Consider the following 18,395-nt stretch of genomic DNA (forward strand, 5'->3'; position numbering starts at 1 on the left):
GTGTGTTGGAGGTGGCCAAGCCTATGATTTTAATGGAGGATCTTTGTCCTTATCCTTTGGTGGCCTATTTGTGACGCATTGCTCTTTGGACACTACACATTTCTCAATGGAGTTGATCTTTTCATGAGCACCTAGAGCTATTATGGTGCATACATAAAGGAAGTCAAGGCCTTGTGCCTTGAGGTTGGTGCCTCATATTTGTCTTCTCCGAATGTCGTGAGCAATGGAGGTGTCTACAAAGGGGGTTTTCTGTAACTTTTCTCCGCATTTAGATTTTCATTTTCATAGTTAATTTTTGTGTCTTCGCCCGAACTTCACTCTCATGCCTAAATTCAACACGGATTTTAGCTTTCGAGCTCACTTTACAACATTGAGGACAATGTTGGCTTTAAGTGTGGGGGTGAGGGCTCGGGCGCCTATGAAAAAAAAAAAAATAATAATTTGATTAGCTTTATGTAATTATATTTTAGTGGTTAATGCTTTTTCCAACCCCAATGACGAGCCATGAACTTAACTTGTTATGATTGTGGATAGATTGAGCATGATCTAGGATTTTGAATTTGTCTTGTGATTGAGTATATTTGTGATCTATGCTTGATTATATGTGTGCACATAGCCTATGTTAGGTTGGTTCATCATAATTAGAGAAGCATATAGATTATTCGATTAACTTGCATGCCTTATTTGTGAGCTTTTGAGCCTAATATCTATAGTGTATGCATTGTTCATTCACTTATTCTTTCATGTGTGTAAAATTTCATGACATTGCGTATCTAGAACTTGCTTGAGACCTCTTGAGGCTACTTTTAGCTTGTGACATGATAGAAAGGATGGAGGCATTAGGACTATATACCACCATGGCCAAAGAAGCATGTGCCCAAAGATATTTACCACTAGATTGCCACTTTGAGCCTATTTATATATTTAGCCTTTTTGTTCATTACCACCACAAATCCCTACCTAGCCTAAACATTTTTATCCTACCCTTCCATGGTAGTTGGTGAAGCGATTCGAGAGAATGACTTTATGTTTGAGTGCTTCAAAAGAAAGAAAAAGTCAAAAGTGTGAGGTTACAAAAGAATAAGTGTGGGGGTGAGTGATTTTGTATAGAAAAGAAGTTTCGAAAAAAAAAAAAAAAAAAAAAAAAAAAAAGAAGAAGAAGAAGAAGAAAAAGTTGTGAAAAAAAAAACAAAAAAAAAAATTCAAGGAAAAGGAAAAAAAGAAAAAAAAGTATTACATAGTTTACTTAGCGGGTTGTACATCGGGATTAGAGTGAGTGACTTAGCATTCGAAAGCAAAAGTCATATATCTCTACAAGAGAGAGTTGCTTCACCGATTTCCATGGACTTTGTCTTTTCCTATCCTTCATTTCTATTAGCCACTTGACTTTAGCCCCATTACAACCAAATAAAAGACCTCTTAATCTTGAATGTTGTGAGCTACCTAGCGGAGATGAGATCGAAGAGCAAGCATATGGCGGCGCGTGTTGTGAAATTGCTTTTGAGTGAAACACATATAACCCCTAAACACTTGAGCGGTAATATTTAGTGAACCTATGTGAGTTTAGTGGGTTATGTCGGGTCTTCTATATGCCTATTTGATTGTGGTGGATTGATTTGACACATGGTCAACACATGCATATACTTGAGCATTTCTTACATGTGCATCTTAATTGCCTTACAAATTTATAATTTCTATGTCATGCTTTGTCGACTTCATGATCATGTACATAATTAGTTCTCTGAGGGTTATGGTTGGAAAGGCTAATACTACACTTTCTTTATGTTTGTAAGTTAGTAGATTTTCGGATTAGATTTCATTTTAGTTTGCTTGAGGACAAGCAAAGTTCAAGTGTGGGGGTGTGATTACATGCATTTTTATGCATGTAATTGTATCTAAAACACTAGAAATAAGTTAATCCTCAACTTAATTATTATGTAATTAATCCATTTTTATTTATTGTGTAGAGAATAAGCGAAGTTGCGGAGATGAGAGAAAATGACACGAAATTGAAGCAAAATGAAAAGACGATTTAGTTGGTGCCGGTAAACAATGGTCAATGTCAAGAGAGTGCGAGGGTGCAAGGAAAAACTTTGAATTGTTGAACGGAGAAAAAGAAAAAAAAAAAAGAATTATGAAGTGAAGTGGCCGTTTAATTAATCAATCATAATGGTTGATTAATTAAACAAAGTTAGCTAAATGGTAGAAAGTGCTGCACGTGTCACCTCCCATTTTCTCTTTTTAATTAAGCAAAGATTCCCATCAGTTTATTATTCCTTTCTTAGCCACGGACGTTGCACGTGATCCTCTTATCTACTTGAACATTGACGAGCAGCCACCCATTATAAATTCAACACTTCTCTCTCACCCGAGAGGGGAGGAGAACCCTATCAACACCAACAGCAACAGTAGCCGCACGACCACACCACCATAATTCCTTTCTTTTCTTCATTCTATCTCTTCCTCTCGGCAACACACCCAAAACCACCCATCCACACCATTTCTCCTCCTTATCAAGATCCACCATCACCTCACCAAGATCCATTTACCTCCTCACCAAGATTTACCTCACCAAAATTTCATCAAATCCTCATCAATTTCTCAAAGGGATATCAAGGAGCTTCAAAGGATCTCATCTACATCAAGACTTGAGATTGGGTATAGTGGGAAGCTATAAATCAAGGCTTGTCATAATTGCTCCATAGCAATTTGTGACTTGTTCTTGTTACTTTCCACTCCTCTTCACCTTTACCTCTTTAATTGATGAATATTGTTGTTGATTTGTGGATGGGTTGTGAGTAGTCTATTTAGGAAGCTAGGGTTTGAGCCCTAGCATGAATTTAATGTAATAAATATGTTTTGATTTAATGGTTTTCAATTTCGTGTTTGGCATATGTTCTATTCTATAATATTTGGCTTAGATGCATGCTTAGGAGCTTGATTAACTCTTGAATGTGTAGATGAGCATGTCTAGAACAAATTAGGGGACCTAATCATTTCTCTAATTTATGGCTAGGACACTTGTTTAGAACATGGTTAGTTACAATACCAATTTCGATTGCCGTATTGGCTAGCTTGGGAACCTTGATTCTAGGACTCTTCGCCTTTTGGTGCAACTAGAGGCCCTAACAAGGCTCTAGATTGTCCCAATTGAGTTTCTACGACCCTTGATCCGGAGTAGGAATACCCTTTAAGGAATCTAATGACCCATGAGCCTTGAAAAGCCTTGGGTACGGTTCTTGATGCCATTATAAATTGTTTGACCATTGTCGGAATATATTTGTGCATTAAATTTGGCTAGGAGGATACCCTAGTGACCTAATTTCCATTTCTTGATTAGTTTCTATTATCTCAAGTTTTATTAGCTACTTTAATTTTCAATTGTCAATTTATTTTTCAAAATCAAAAATCAAATTTCACAAATCACTTTCATTGTCCATACCATTTGGTTGTGGGTTTCCGCATTCACTTGTGGTTCTCTTGACCAATTTTAGGCTTGGTTGTTCCGAGCCGGGCATGTAAATAGTTTGGTGCTATTTTTCTAGATTTTGTGAATTGTTAGTGACTTAGTAATCGGCATAACCAAGGATTGGAGTTAGCTTTTCAATCCCCGTGGTACGATAATTTCGGGTTCAAATATTTCCCACTTCTTTGATGACCGTGCCCTTATTGCGCGTAAGTTGCATTTAAGCACACAAGTCACAGGTGCACCACAATTTTACTCAGGCCACCCAATATATTAATTTCTTTTCTTTACTTACGACTACTTTAACATATTCACCAGCAAACCAATAACAATTTCCATTTTCACCAACACAACCAATTCATAATTTTTGTACTCCCACTTCTTAACTAACCATAACTACAATTCAGTCAATCTCTCAAGCCAAACATAAACATTTCCATCTAGAAACTCGAATTTACCTTCAGTACTACAATCTGCAAGGTGAACCTTAACTCCCTCGCAACAGCCTTCCAAGAACTTGATGTTGAACTGGCAATCCAAGCCTCAATGTCCACAATTCCAAGTTTCTGAATTTACAACTCCACCAAGACAATAATCCATCAACATCGTAACAAGAATCATAATTTACCAAAGCCGAAAGCAACTGAACTCACCTTGTTTTGATCTTAAACGTTTTCCGAAAACTCGACGAAGCTCGATTGGTGATGAAGCACAAACTGACAACCACCAACCCGAAATTCCCAGACTTTATCCTCAATCAAGGTCAGCCTTCGCCTATAGGTGTAGTCGAACCAGAGACCAAGCCAGGAAGTGCTGGAGAAGTCGCCGGCGTCGGTAACAGCGTCGAAACCGAGAGGAACCCAGAAACCCAATCGTCAAAACTCGATCGAATTGAAAAACTAAGTATGACGGGCTGTAGCGTATGACGAGGAGAGGAAGTTTCATACCATAGACGGCCAAAACGGTGGCTGAAGTCGCCGGAAGTTGTAGAGATTGCCGGAGAAGTTTCGGAGCTTCCAATCTTTGCTTCTTCGTTCATCATCGATGCAGGACGATCTGAGGATGCAGGGTGGTAGGCGACGCAGAGATGAAGACGTGGGTGCCCGCGTGCCGTCGTGGGGTGGTCGGACGTGGAAGTTCCGGTCCGGTCTCTCTCTCGTGTCGTGCTGCGTCTCGGGTCAAATAGCACCGAGCTCTCCATCTCTCTCGATTCATCTGGTTCTTCCCACTGTTCACAGTCTTATATAGACTTGTCCAACTAACAGTGGACGGCTAGGATCAAGCGGTGGGGGAAATGGGAGGCTAGGATTGCTCCACTTATTTTCCATTTATTTAATTAATTTCCAAAATCCCAAAACTTCGGAAAATCACGATAAATAGCTCGAGTATCCAAAAACTTCTCCGAAAATTTCCACGAACTCGTCGTGACGTGTACTTTATTATCCAACTCCGAATTTGAGGATTTCACTTTATGAAATTTTCTGAAAATATTCTCGATTACCTTAAGGTTTATCGAGATCGATAAGTAAATTATCGACCTATTTCACTTAATTAAGCTCGATAAACTTTTCCGGCGCTCACAGTGAGCAGGAAGCTCGGGGGTACCAGGAAGGCATGAGCGGAAGCTCGGGGATGCCGTGAAAGCATGAGCGCGAAGCTCGAGGGTGCCGCGAAGGCGTGAGCGTTAGAGCTCGTGAGTGGAAAGCTCGGGGGTGTCGGGAAGGCATGAGCTGAAAGCTCATGAGCGGGAAGCTCGGGGGGTGCCGCTGACGCATGAGCATTAGAGCTCATGAGCAGGAAGCTCGGGGGGTGCCGCAAAGGCGTGAGCGTTAGAGCTCATGAGTGGGAAGCTTAGGGGTGCCGCTGAGGCAAGAGCGCGAAGCTCGGGGGTGCTGCTGAGGCAAAAGCGCGAAGCTCGGGGGTGTCGCTGAGGGAGGAGCGCGCAGCTCAGGGGTGCCGCTGAGGCAAGAGCGCGAAAAGCTCGGGGGGTTCCGCGGAGGCGTGAGCGTTAGAGCTCGTGAGCGGGAAGCTCGGGGGTTGCCGCTGGGGTAAGAGCGTGAAAGCTCGGGGATTGCCGCTGAGGCAAGAGCGTGAAAGCTCAGGGGTTGCCGCTGAGGCAAGAGAATGTAAAGCTCGGTGGTGACGCTAAGGCAAGAGCGTGAAAGCTCGGCGGTGCTGCTGAGGCAAGAGCGTGAAAGCTCGGGGTTTCCGTTGAGGCAAGAGCGTGAAAGCTCGACGGTGCCGCTGAGGCAAGAGTGTGAAAGCTCGGCGGTGCCGCTGAAGCAAGAGCGTGAAAGCTCGGGGTTGCCGCTGCGGCAAGAGAGTGAAAGCTCAGGGTTGCCGCTGAGGCAAGAGCGGGTAGCTCAAAGGTGATGAGCGTAACCATTGCTAATTATACTGGGCTGTATGTACAAGTCCCCGAAGTCCCTAGTGAAGGAGGGTTTTCTTGCGGGGTTGATACCAAAGCGTAGCTTTGTGCCGTATAACGACCATAATTAGTGCAAGTGCGTCGTCCATCTAGAATTTTGTCGGAGCGAACGCTTATGCCCTTTCGGGTGGGCCCCCTGCTAGGCGCTCCGAGGAGTCCCCAACTCCTGGCTATAGACCTCTGTATGGTTGGAAAATTGTTTGATGAGGGGAGCTGCGTATGAGCAGTGGGTGTTAGGTAGCGAACCTAATCTTTGATACCCGAACGTCGGGGGTTAACCGCTGGATCAATGGCTGCCGTGGGCTGTGTTAACCGGTCCCTTTACTCTTTCCAGGAGGAGAAAAGTTTAACTACAATGCCACGTAGCGGTCATCATCATTATGAGGCGTTGCCTTGCCGTTTGGCGGTTAGTCGTGGACGATAGACTCGTGGAGTCTTTAGATCCGTTTAGGTCTCTTTCCCGTGGGGAGGGTTTGACAAAATATGGTGGCCAAGAGGCTAGACCATATGTTTACATATAGAGTATATGTAAAGTTTGTAATTGTATGAACAATGACAAATAAGTATGGCAAGTACTAATATATGGATCTTATGGCCATGTGACATGCATATTAGATAATTGCAAGTGTGATGGGTGTCCATATAAAATTTTGAGAGTAGCTTCCGATGAAAGCTATGAAGCATTGTGAACCTAGAGCTTAACTAAAGCATGTTGGATATGTTTGAGCGAGTTAGGTTGTGTTCGAGCAAGTTGGGTGTAGTTGAGCGGATAGGCGCTGTGCGAGCATCCGGGGCATGGCCCAAGCAAGTCGTGGCCATGCTCGATACCCAAGCGAGTCGTAACCGTTGCAAGTGTTTGTCCGAGCATGTTTAATTAAGTCATAAGTGTCACAAGCTTCTAGATGTGGCATAGTTTGTTTAAGTGAGTGTCACATAAAATTGATTTAAGCATGGCATGTGTATAGCATGTACTAGTAGTAAAGTTACTAATAACATTTTACATTTTGTAAACATGCTTAGAGATCGTGGAGACATTTGAAGCATGGCTTTGAGTATAGTAGACGTACTAGTTAAATTAATATGGTGTAAGCATGCTTTTAAAAGTCATCAAGAGCATGTAAATGTATATCAAGTGTGATAGATTTGTAGACATGCTTAGAAGTAGTAAAAGCATGTAAAGGCATGGCAATAGCTCTAATTGCAAGAGCGCAAAAGATAAGATATAGTTACTTATCTTAAGCCGATTTGGAGTGAGTTGGAGATTGGACTTGACAGAAGTACCCAAATCATGTTGGAGTTGTCCAAGCATGACGCTCCATTATTCCGACGAAGCACCTTAGTCGAAGAATGATGATTTCGCTAATCAGAAAGGTGATCGGTGATTATGTCTCCTTAACATAAGATAAAGTAAGTGATGAGTACTCTTTCCATATAATTAAATTGATTAATTATGTGCCATAGATATTTAATGTGCACATGTTTGAGAATGTCGGTGACATAGTGATATTGCTGCTTTGTATATATGCATGGCATTAAGTGATATATACAAACCTACACCCTATACACGTGTGTAGATGTAAATTTGAATAGCATTTAGGTGAAGTTAAAAGTAAAGACCGGCTATGTTATCAAGAGACATTGAACTTAGATAGACATAAGAAGCATGTATTCATGGAATGCATTTGCGTCAAAGCATGCATGAATACCCAGTTGCTAGAATACTAGCACATGATGAAATTGGTCAAAAGTTATGCAAAAATGCATTTTCAGAGTCTGACCACTTATCAATGGTGAAACAATATTTGAATATTTGAGGTAAGCAATAATCATTGTCATGTTGACAAGTGATGAGCTGTAGCCCAAGAGGTATGCACTTTCAATATGATGGTATGTACATAGAAGCTAAACACAATTTTATGAGCTGCCATAGAGTACTTTGGATTCATGATAATGAATACTGACCATACGTCCTACGTTGTGTAGTGGGTTGTGCATAAAAAATATGTTTAAAGCAACTAAATTGTGTGTTGTAGGTGTGCACACGTAGCCAAGTATATGAGTTTTTGGTTCATGTGTGTTATTAACTTGGAGCATAGCAGACCACATGTATGACCTAACCCATGACAAGTGTACTATATGCTTGTGAGAGATTTGCGCAACAGTGAGTAGAAGTTGAAAACTTATCTTGTTTTTAGCTAAAAGTTTGGACGTGTTGCTGTGCCGGAAGAGTTGGGAACTCATGTCTATTCGTTGAAGAGCATGAGAATGAGCCCAGGTGAATCTTGGGCGGAGAAGCAAGGAAGACGAGCGAGCATTGCAATTGCTTGGCAAGCGCTGCAGCTGCCTGGCAGTGGAGCTGTTTGTGCTTGACGGTGGCGCATGGCGCTGTCGTGCTTGGCAGTGGATTGCCAGGCAGCTCAGCGAAGACTTGGTGGCTGTGCTTGCTGTCTTGGCGGAGGTTGTGAGCTCAGCGGAGCCTTGGTCAGTGAAGTTCTAGTCAGCGGTGGCTCCTATCGGAACTTTGGCCAGCGGTAAAGCATGTTTATCGTGGTCGCTGACCAAGGAAGAAGATGATCAGTGAGGTGAGAGCCAAGGCTGAAAATGAATATACGCTAATGAACTGGGCCTCGTGCCATCAGCCGCTAGGATTGACGTCGACAGCTATCGGGGCCGAGGATTGGCGCTGGCATGATGTTGCGGTGATCACGGTTAGCTTCTGGAATTGCTACCATGTGCTATCGGCGCTTGGCGCTGATGATCAAGTGAAAGACAAAGAAGGCCGATTGCCCAAAGTATATCTCTCGGTGTCCAAAGGAAATTGGCACCAATTTTTTTTATTTATTTTTTTTTTTGTACTGCTGGCATGATGTTGTGGTAAGAGGCCAATGTGCCGCTGGATTACTGCTAAGTCTGCCAAGAATGGGATTACCGCTGAGTGAGTTGCCGCCAAGAAATTTTTTTTCTTCTTTTTTTCGGTGCAGCGTTGACTTTTTTAGATGGGCGTTGACCCTGCTTCATCAGCGTTGACTAGCCCTGTTCGGCGTTGACCGGCCCTAATGGGCCTTGACCAACCCTAATTTGATGATGACCGAGCGTTGACTTGACGCTTGCGGGTCAAAGTTCATGGTACGTGACGAAGCCTTTGTGTTGGCTTCCCACAGACGGCGCCAATGTTAATGTTAGAAACCGAAGGCTCTAATTAACGTTTAGAGAAAGAGAGAGTGAGAGAGAGAAGACACAAAAAGTATAGTGGTTTGTGTCCCGCCTTAGCAGGAGACTACGTCCACTTGAAAGCTTAACTATGTGTGTTGGGCCTTGCGACCCAAGAGGATTACATGAGATGTAATGGAATGTTGAGTAAGTGGGAAGGAGTCTCCTTTTATAGGGGAGGGAGGCTCCTTCCTTTACATGTTTTCCAATGTGGGATAAGAAACCACTATTCTAGTCTAGAAAGCCATATTGTGGAGGCATGTTGGCAAGGCCGGGAAGGTGGCTTCCTGGCGAGGTATTGGCCGCTTCCGACTACCGTGGCGTAGCTTGGACATCAGGCTACGGGATGCATGTCTCGGTTGGGCCCCACCATGGCTTGTGGCCCCCCCCCAAGAGGGTGTTACTTATGCTTGGTGATGTAGCTAATCCTTCATATTGTTGGAGGTATGTACATATACACTTAAGTAAACGTATTTGTTAGAGTTTGTATTTAAAATAAGTTTAAATACTTATCCTAATCTTTTTGGTTTGATTTGAAATCAAATTAGGACAGTTGCAAGAAGTTATATATTTGAAATGGCAGTTTCTTGATGGAAGAAACTGTTATTACATTGCTATATATATAACGTTTTGGTCCCTTCTGATACACGATCTGTTCTCATATATTAGTCCCATCAGACTAAGAGAAAACTGGGGGTGGAATCAGGAGAAGACTAAGATGAATGATTCAAGTGCATCATGTAGGATTCCTTCACATATTGTACAGATTATATACATTGCAGATATCAGGATAGATATGATGTTTCAGTCCTATATTAGGATACGACTAGTATATCATTCCTAAATAGTTCATCCATATATTATGATAGATATGCTTCTGCAATCCTAATATACTATGCGTTTACTATTGCAATCCTAAATATAGTTCACACATATAACATTGTTTACATGTACTCTTTCTGAGATAGATTTACAGCATTAGATTAGTGTAGTTCTAACAATTGGTATCAGAGCAATCTATGTGTAGATGAGTTACATGTTATTGCTATTTCAACAAATTTATTTTGAAACGATTTCTGGGAATTTTTTTGTAATCCACATACAGTTATCTACATATATAATTCATGTATGATAAATAGTCATTAATATATATATGCTTGTTTCAAGTTATGATATTTGATTCATTGAGAAATTCATCATGTTGTGTGCTGCCAAAGTGGTCCCATGAATGAACATTCCAAAGGATCTAATATGCTGATGAAATATTTAGTACGAATTCAGTTATATGTTGCATAATAAAGTGCTGTCAAAGTGGCCAATATATAGCAATTACATTGTATTCAGTTTCATCAGAATGAGATTATGAGACTTAAAATTAAATTTGAGTATAATTTCCAAAGAGATTTACATCAAACATTTGGTTTCATAGTCTTGTATATTTTAGATAGATGAACATTCAGAAACTATTAGAGATGAGTACTCCACAAAGGATGTCAGGTCTTGAAAATAGAAAAGTTTCATTTGTCTGCATATACATAGAGTTTCAGTTAAATGACATTCATATATGAATTTCATTTGTTTTGGGACATTCAGATTGTTCTAGTATCATGATACACTATAAATTTTTGACTGATCAGTTTCATATACAACAATGCACTTTCCAATGAGCATAAGTCAGATTGAGTTGCTGAATGGCTCAAATTTCAAGAAATGGAAGAGTGACATTGAATTGAATCTGGGAGTTCTGGACTATGATCATGTTTTGAAAGAAGATCCACTAGAAGCATTGCTCGCAACTGCAAGCAAGGAAAGCAAAGAAAAATATGAGAAGTGGTACAAACACAATAAGATGGCATTGATCATGATCAAGAAGAGCATAACTAAGAATGTGATAGGAGGTATTCCAGACTCAGAGTTTGCAAAAGTGTTCTTCAATTCCATTGTAGAAAAATACAAGGTTTCCAAAAAGGCAGAAACTGGAAAGCTTATGAAATCTCTCATGAGGTTGCAATTCAATGGAAAAGGGAGTGTTAGAGAATATATATTGAAGGGTTCTGACATTGCTGGGAAACTCAGAGGACTAAACATGGTTGTTGAAGATCCATTCCATGTTTATTTGTTGCTGGAATCACTACCAGATAAGTATGATCAACTGAAAATACTTTACAAAACTCAAAAGGAAATGTGGAGTGTGAATGAACTGGTTTCCCTTTGTGTGGAAGTTGAGGATGAAATCAAGAAGAAGGGTAAAGAAGTGTCAGTGAATCTCATGTCCCACTCAAAGCTCAAGAAGAAGAGGTTTGGCAACAACAACTACAAAGGAAGCACTTCAACTGGTACTTCAACATCTACTGTGAGGTCTGACAACATTAAGTTTAAAAATAAACCTGCAGGTGGCCTGAAGTGTTTCTTCTGCAAGAAACCTGGCCACTTTAAGAACGATTGTGTGGGTTTCAAAGATTGGCTAACTAAAAGAGATACTTTTCTTTCAAAACCTGTTTTTAGTATTGAGTCAAATGATTTTGTTCATGACAACTCTTGGTGGTTTGACACTAGCTCACCCATTCATGCTGTGAATTCTTTACAGGGATTATCAAGGATAACAATCCCAAATAAGAATGAAACAAGGCTGTGTTCTGGAAATGGTCAAAGAGTAGCTGTGAAGGCTATAGGAGTTGTCAAGTTGTTGTTTAGGAATAATTATGTATTAGAACTAAATAATGTGTACTGTATTCCTAGTATAAAGAGAAACCTCATATCAGGTTCTCAATTTGTTACTAACAACGGTTATAGTTTCTCTAGTGATAATAAATTAATGTTGCTTTATTATGACTCTGTGTGTTTTGGTGAAGCAAATATTTTAAATGGGTATTGGCTTGTCAATTGTGAAACTGTGTTTTCTGGTGAAAATGGTGGCCACAAGAATATTTTCTTCTTAGATAAAACATCTGGTTCCAAAAGAAAATTCAGTGATTCTTCATCCTTTTTGTGGCATAAAAGAATTGGCCACATTTCTAAAGAAAGGTTAAGAGAACTTGTTAAACAAGGGATCTTACCAGCCTTGAGTTTTGAAGATTTTGGAACCTGTGTAGATTGTCTAAAGGGTAAATTGACTAACTCTAGGAGTTTTGGTTAAAAAAGGAGTGAAAATTTGCTTGATTTAGTCCATACTGATGTCTGTGGTCCTTTTCCTGTGAACACAATCTGTGGAAATTTTTATTTTATAACTTTCATAGATGATTTTTCTAGGTTTTGTTATGTTTACCTTATTTCTGAAAAATCACAAGTTTTGGAAACCTTCAAGATTTATAAAGCTGAGGTTGAGAAACAAACAGGCAGGATTATCAAAGTTGTTAGGTCTGACAGAGGTGGTGAGTATTTTGGAAGGTATACAGAACAAGGGCAACATAAAGGCCCGTTTGCTTTATTTTTGCAAGAATGTGGGATAGTTTCTCAGTATACAACTCCATACAATCCTCAACAAAATGGATTTTCAGAAAGAAGAAATAGAACTCTCATGAGCATGGTTAGATGCATGATACTTAGGTCTGGACTTCCAAAATTTCTATGGGGAGAAGCCTTAAAGACTGCAAATTATATTTGTAACAGAGTTCCAACCAAAGCAGTTCACAAAATTCCATTTGAGTTGTGGTGTGGATATAAACTTTTATCCATTGTGGTGGGGAGAAGCCTTAAAGACTGCAAATTATATTTGTAACAGAGTTCCAACCAAAGCAGTTCACAAAATTCCATTTGAGTTGTGGTGTGGATATAAACTTTTATCCATTGTGGTGGGGAGAAGCCTTAAAGACTGCAAATTATATTTGTAACAGAGTTCCAACCAAAGCAGTTCACAAAATTCCATTTGAGTTGTGGTGTGGATATAAACCCAATCTGAATCATTTTCATGTGTGGGGATGTAAAGCAGAGGCTAGAATTCACAGTAATACAGATGGAAAGTTGGATTCTCAATCAGTCAGTGCATTTTTCATTGGCTATTCTGAGAAGTCCAAAGGATACAAGTTCTATTGTCCAGGAAAGGAACAAGAATAATGGAATCTCACAGAGCTGCATTCTATGATGAGGTGTTTGATAATAGTGCAAGGAATGATTTAGAAATGGATAAAAGTTCATCACATGCAGAAGATGATATGGAGAAATGGTTTGTCTATCAGGATTGCAGCAACATTCGTATCCTAGATCAGGACTGCAGCAATACATCAATCCTAGATCAGGATCACAGCAATACATCAGTCCTAGATCAGGACTGCAGTAATACTTCAGTCCTAGACAATTCAATGTCGTTGAATCTTGTTCCAGCAAGTACAGAGGCTGAAAACGTAACACAACAAGCAAGTGCAGATGTTGTGGATCATGTCAACACTATCACAGGTGAACAAAGTGAGCCAATTGCAGATGATACATTGCAAGCACAACATAATGAGCAAGCTACAACAAATACATTAGCAATGCAGACCACAGAAATTGTAGAAGCATCACAGCCTGTAACCTTGAGAAGATCTACAAGAGAAAAGAAATCAGCCATACCAGATGTATACAAATTATATTTGACTATTGAGGAAACTGATTTGGGAGATGAAGGTGATCCAATTTCAGTTAAGGAAGCCATGCAATCCTCAAATAGTGAGAAGTGGAAATCAGCAATGGAAGATGAGTTGCAAAGCATGTCACAGAATGGAGTGTGGATCTTTGTGGACAAGCCTCAAGATTTTAAGCCCATTGGTTGTAAGTGAGTCTTTAAAACTAAAAGAAATGCATATGGGAATATTGAAAGGTATAAGGCCAGACTAGTTGCAAAAGGGTATAATCAGAAAGAAGGCATAGACTACAATGAGACTTTCTCTCCAGTCTCAACAAAAGATGCATTTAGAGTCATCATGGCTCTTGTAGCACATTATGATCTAGAACTACATCAGATGGATGTGAAGACTGCATTTCTGAATGGTGATCTATATGAAGAAATATACATGCTGCAACCTGAGGGTTTTGTAGAAGATGACAACAAGGTATGCAAACTTAGAAAGTCAATATATGGTCTTAAACAAGCTTCGAGACAATGGTACTTGAAGTTTGATAAAGTAATCACTCAATTTGGTTTTCTGAAAAATAAACTAGATGAGTGCATTTACTTGAAGACCAGTGGGAGAGACTTTATATTGTTGATTTTGTATGTTGATGATATTTTGCTTGCTAGTAGTAGTGTTTGCCTGTTAAAAGAAACAAAGGGTTTTCTTTTAAATCAGTTTGATATGAAGGATATGGGAGAGGCTCATTATGTGCTTGGGATTGAGATAACAAGGGATAGAAAACAGTATGCTTTAGGCTTGTCTCAGAACAATTATGTCAATAAAATACTTCAGAGATTTGGGATGCAGAATTCTAATTCAGGAGAGTCACCAATGTCAAAAGGAGACAAGTTGCATAAAGGCCAATGTCCTAAGAATGCATTAGAGAGGAAGAATATGCAGAACATGCCATATGCTAGATTGGTTGGGAGTTTGATGTATGCTCAAGTGTGTACAAGGCCTGATATATCCTTTGCTGTGAATATGTTATCAAGGTATCAGTCAAGTGCAGGTCATGCACATTGGGTAGCTGGTAAGAAAGTATTGAGGTATTTGAAGAAAACCAGAAATTATATGTTGGTTTACAGAAGAATTGAAGATCAAGAACTTGAAGTGGAAGCTTATACTGATGCATCGTACAAGTCAGATTCAGATGACTTGAAATCGACTTCAGGTTATATATTTGTTATGGCAGGAGGAGCAATTTCATGGAAAACAGCTAAACAAACTCTGACAGCAACTTCAACCTTTCAGGCTGAATATATAGCCATCTTTGAAGCTACTGGGCATGCACTATGGTTGAATAATTTCATTGCTCACTTAAAGATTGTAGAATCTGTGTCAAGGCCAATAACAATCTACTATGATAATGCATCTGCGGTATTCTTTTCAAAAAATAATAAAAGGTCTTCAGGTTCTAAGAACATTGATGTGAAATACTTTGCAGTGAGAGAAAGTGTAAGAGATGAGGAGATAGTGTAACGTCCCGTATCTCAATTTACCCGTTTACTAGTCATTCGGACGGTAAACGACACTTACTCTCACTTTTTACTTTGTTTCGATACTTTTAGTGGCCCTAAAAGTTGACTTTTTGTTCGGGTCAAAATTTGAGAAAATTTCCTTCATGAAAGTTGTAGAGGACGTTAAACCGAGCGCGTGCATATGTGGTACGTAAAAATCGGAGTTGTAACGAAGAAGTTATAAGGGTTTTATTTTAGTGGCAGTTTTGTAATGGAATTTATGTCTATAAATAGAAATTTGGACTTTCCATTTCGGGAAAGCCCCGAAAATTTCCAGCTTTCTTCCTCTCTCGCCGATGTAACTTCCCGGCGTTACCACCGCCTCGTCCGGCCACCTATGGCCATGAAATTGGTGTCCATCTCTTCGTCTTGAAACAAGGTTTCTATCCATATATGCCTTGCACCTTATCATTCACCATAGACGACGAATCGAAGCGAAGAAGATTATTGTAGCAGTTCGGCATTTCCGGCGTTTTCTTCCGATTCCGGCCGTCTCCGGCCACCAAACCGGTGTCGAAGGTTCGGTTTTTGCCAAGGATCATTTGCCCCTAGCCTTGAGCCACGATTTGCAGCGTGGAGGAAGAATCGAAGAGATGAATTTCTGGGTTACTATTCACCGGTCGGGTTCAACATTCTCCTTAATTGTTGAGGTACTTCTACTCATTTTCTGACTTTGTCTCAGTTGAGAAAGTTGTTGGGTCTGTTGAGTAGGTGCTGTTACCAAAGTTTGGTGGCCATCAGAGTTGGTGGCGGTAGAGGCGGCGCCGCCACTGTGGGCGGCGGCTGCAGCGTGTAGGGCAGTGTTTTGATTCTAGTTTTTAGCCCATTAAATCCTATAAATGTTGTAGAGCTTGTATGTGAAGTTTGGTGAATTTTGGAGGAATTTGGAATTGTTTGTGATTTTCCGAAGTTTGGAGTTTTGTGATTGAATTGTGGGAAATCCGGCCGTCGGATTTCCCTCGTTTTCGTTGTGGAATATGTAAATCGAGGAATTGGTGTTAATGGTGAAGTTTGGATTAAATTGGAGAAGAATTGAAAATGTTGATTTTTGAGAATAGAACATTGGAATCGTATTTAAATTCTGGATTGTTATTCATGAATTATAATTGTATACAGGGCGATGTGCCGAGCTACTGCTCGACGTAGGAAACCGGTAGCGTGGTCGCCTAAATAGTACTGTGAGTGGACATTTATTTTAAATTAAATGTGCATGCAGTATATTATTATTTTCCGATTGAGGTTTAATTTATCATTTGAATGATTGAGTATTATGATTTTATGAGCTTGTTTCCTTGAGATTTATTACGCTCTATGAGTTACGAGATTTTTAGTGGATGTCCTTCCCAAGGGCTTTCAATAGATTTTTCAAGCTATTTATTTATGGGTTATTGAGTTGGGAAACGATTTTCGGGAAGTGATTGATTAAGAAAATATTATGAGAATTGTTGATTTCGAATATCAGTTGATACGATGATATACGAGTACGAAGGATTTAGCAAATATTTGAGCATAGTTGAATTATCGAGATTTATTGAGTTTTGAGCTTTTCAGCCTTGAAGTTAGATTGAGATTTCTTTCCGAAAGCATTTGTTGATTTACAGAGTATTTGATTTATGCTTTCAAGGACTTATTGAGATATTGAGGTTTGAGTTAGCGGGATAATCCTGAGTTATGCTTTCAGTGGATTATTAATGTTTTATTGAAGTAACAGCGAGTTTCTTTCCGAAAGCAAGTAACTGAAAGAGGTTGTTTCCAGTTTATTGAGGAGGCTATTTACGGCGCATGCGCATATTACCTAGTTGGCAGTCCCTTCTAGGTAATAATCTGGTTGGCAGTCCCTTCCAGACTATATTCCGGTTGGCAGTCCCTTCCGATGCGTCATTTGGGTGGCAGTCCCTCCCAAATGGCATGAGATGGTTAGTTGGCAGTCCCTTCTATCCACCGCCTCCTATTCCGGTTGGCAGTCCCTTCCGATGCGTTATCTGGGTGGCAGTCCCTTCCAGATGACATGAGGTAGTTAGTCGGCAGTCCCGTGTACTACCTGTGGTTAGTTGGCAGTCCCTTCTATCCACCGCCTCCTATTCCGGTTGGCAGTCCCTTCCGATGCGTCATCTGGGTGGCAGTCCCTCCCAGATGGCATGAGATGACTAGACAGCAGTCCTTTCGAGTTATCAAGCAAGCCTCTTGAAAAGGATGTTTTTATAAAGATTGAGGATGAGATTTTAAGAGATTTCAAGATGTTTTATTTCTACGCGATTAAGATTGCAGTAAAGATGATGATTAAAAGTATTTTTCAAGATTGTTACTACATGCGAGATTTTAGAGAATAACTTGGGAAAGCATTAAGTTTTACTTATTCATTCGAAATTACTTATTTTTCGTCCACTCACTCTAACGGTTTTTAAATGTTTTCCCCTGGGCCCTTCTGTTTCAAATGCCCAGTTTGCAGGCCAGTTTAGCTTGAGGTCGAGCGTACATGGGGTTGAGGCATAGCTGTCATAGCTTCCGCATTACAAAAGTATCGGTCCTTTATCTTATATTTTATCATCTTGTACGTCTGTACATTAGATTGCTTTGATAACCTATGAGATTAATATTATTAAGTTCAGAATTGTACTGTGAAATTAGAGATGTTGTGATGCAGGGAGCAGGGTGGCTCCAGAAGATAATAAGGGTGGATTATTTTAGAAGTGTAAGTGTCTTTCTACAGGTTTTGGGTAGTCCACTTTTAGAGGGAGTTCCGCCAAATTTTTGGTAGAATTTCTTCTAAGGTGGGCCCCGCAGGGCCACTCCAGATTTCAAGGTGAAGTTCGGGGCGGGTCCTGTCAGATAGAGGTAGTGAAGATTGGAACTAAAGATCAATTGGTTGATCCTTTGACAAAAGCCTTGGCAGTATCTGATTTTATTAGACACACCAAAACTATGGGAGTCTTGGACAGTTTCAATCCTGATGAAATCTAATAGTATCTCACTCATTGCTGTATATTGTAGTTTATGGATTTCCAGACAATGATCAGTTAAGTATTATTATATTCTTAAGTTTTCACTTCATTGTGTATTTGCATGATTAAGTTGTACAATTTCAGATTGTTGTTTGTAAACAGCAAATATGCATATTCATGATATTAGGCGAGTGAAATATAATTTGCTTCAGTTGTATATGATTAGAAATTTTGGTAGGACAT

General features: G+C 40.0%; 1 long non-coding RNA gene across 1 annotated transcript; it reads left to right on the plus strand.

Moving 5' to 3' along the window:
* The first annotated feature begins 15,490 nt into the window (after nucleotides 1–15,490).
* LOC133743009 (uncharacterized) lies at nucleotides 15,491–17,790 on the plus strand. The gene is made up of 3 exons (XR_009862857.1): nucleotides 15,491–15,860; nucleotides 16,327–16,388; nucleotides 17,653–17,790. It is a non-coding gene; the product is annotated as an uncharacterized LOC133743009 (long non-coding RNA).
* Nucleotides 17,791–18,395: the final 605 nt, after the last annotated feature.

Source organism: Rosa rugosa, chromosome 4 (assembly GCF_958449725.1).
Source record: "Rosa rugosa chromosome 4, drRosRugo1.1, whole genome shotgun sequence".
Lineage (NCBI taxonomy): Eukaryota > Viridiplantae > Streptophyta > Magnoliopsida > Rosales > Rosaceae > Rosa > Rosa rugosa.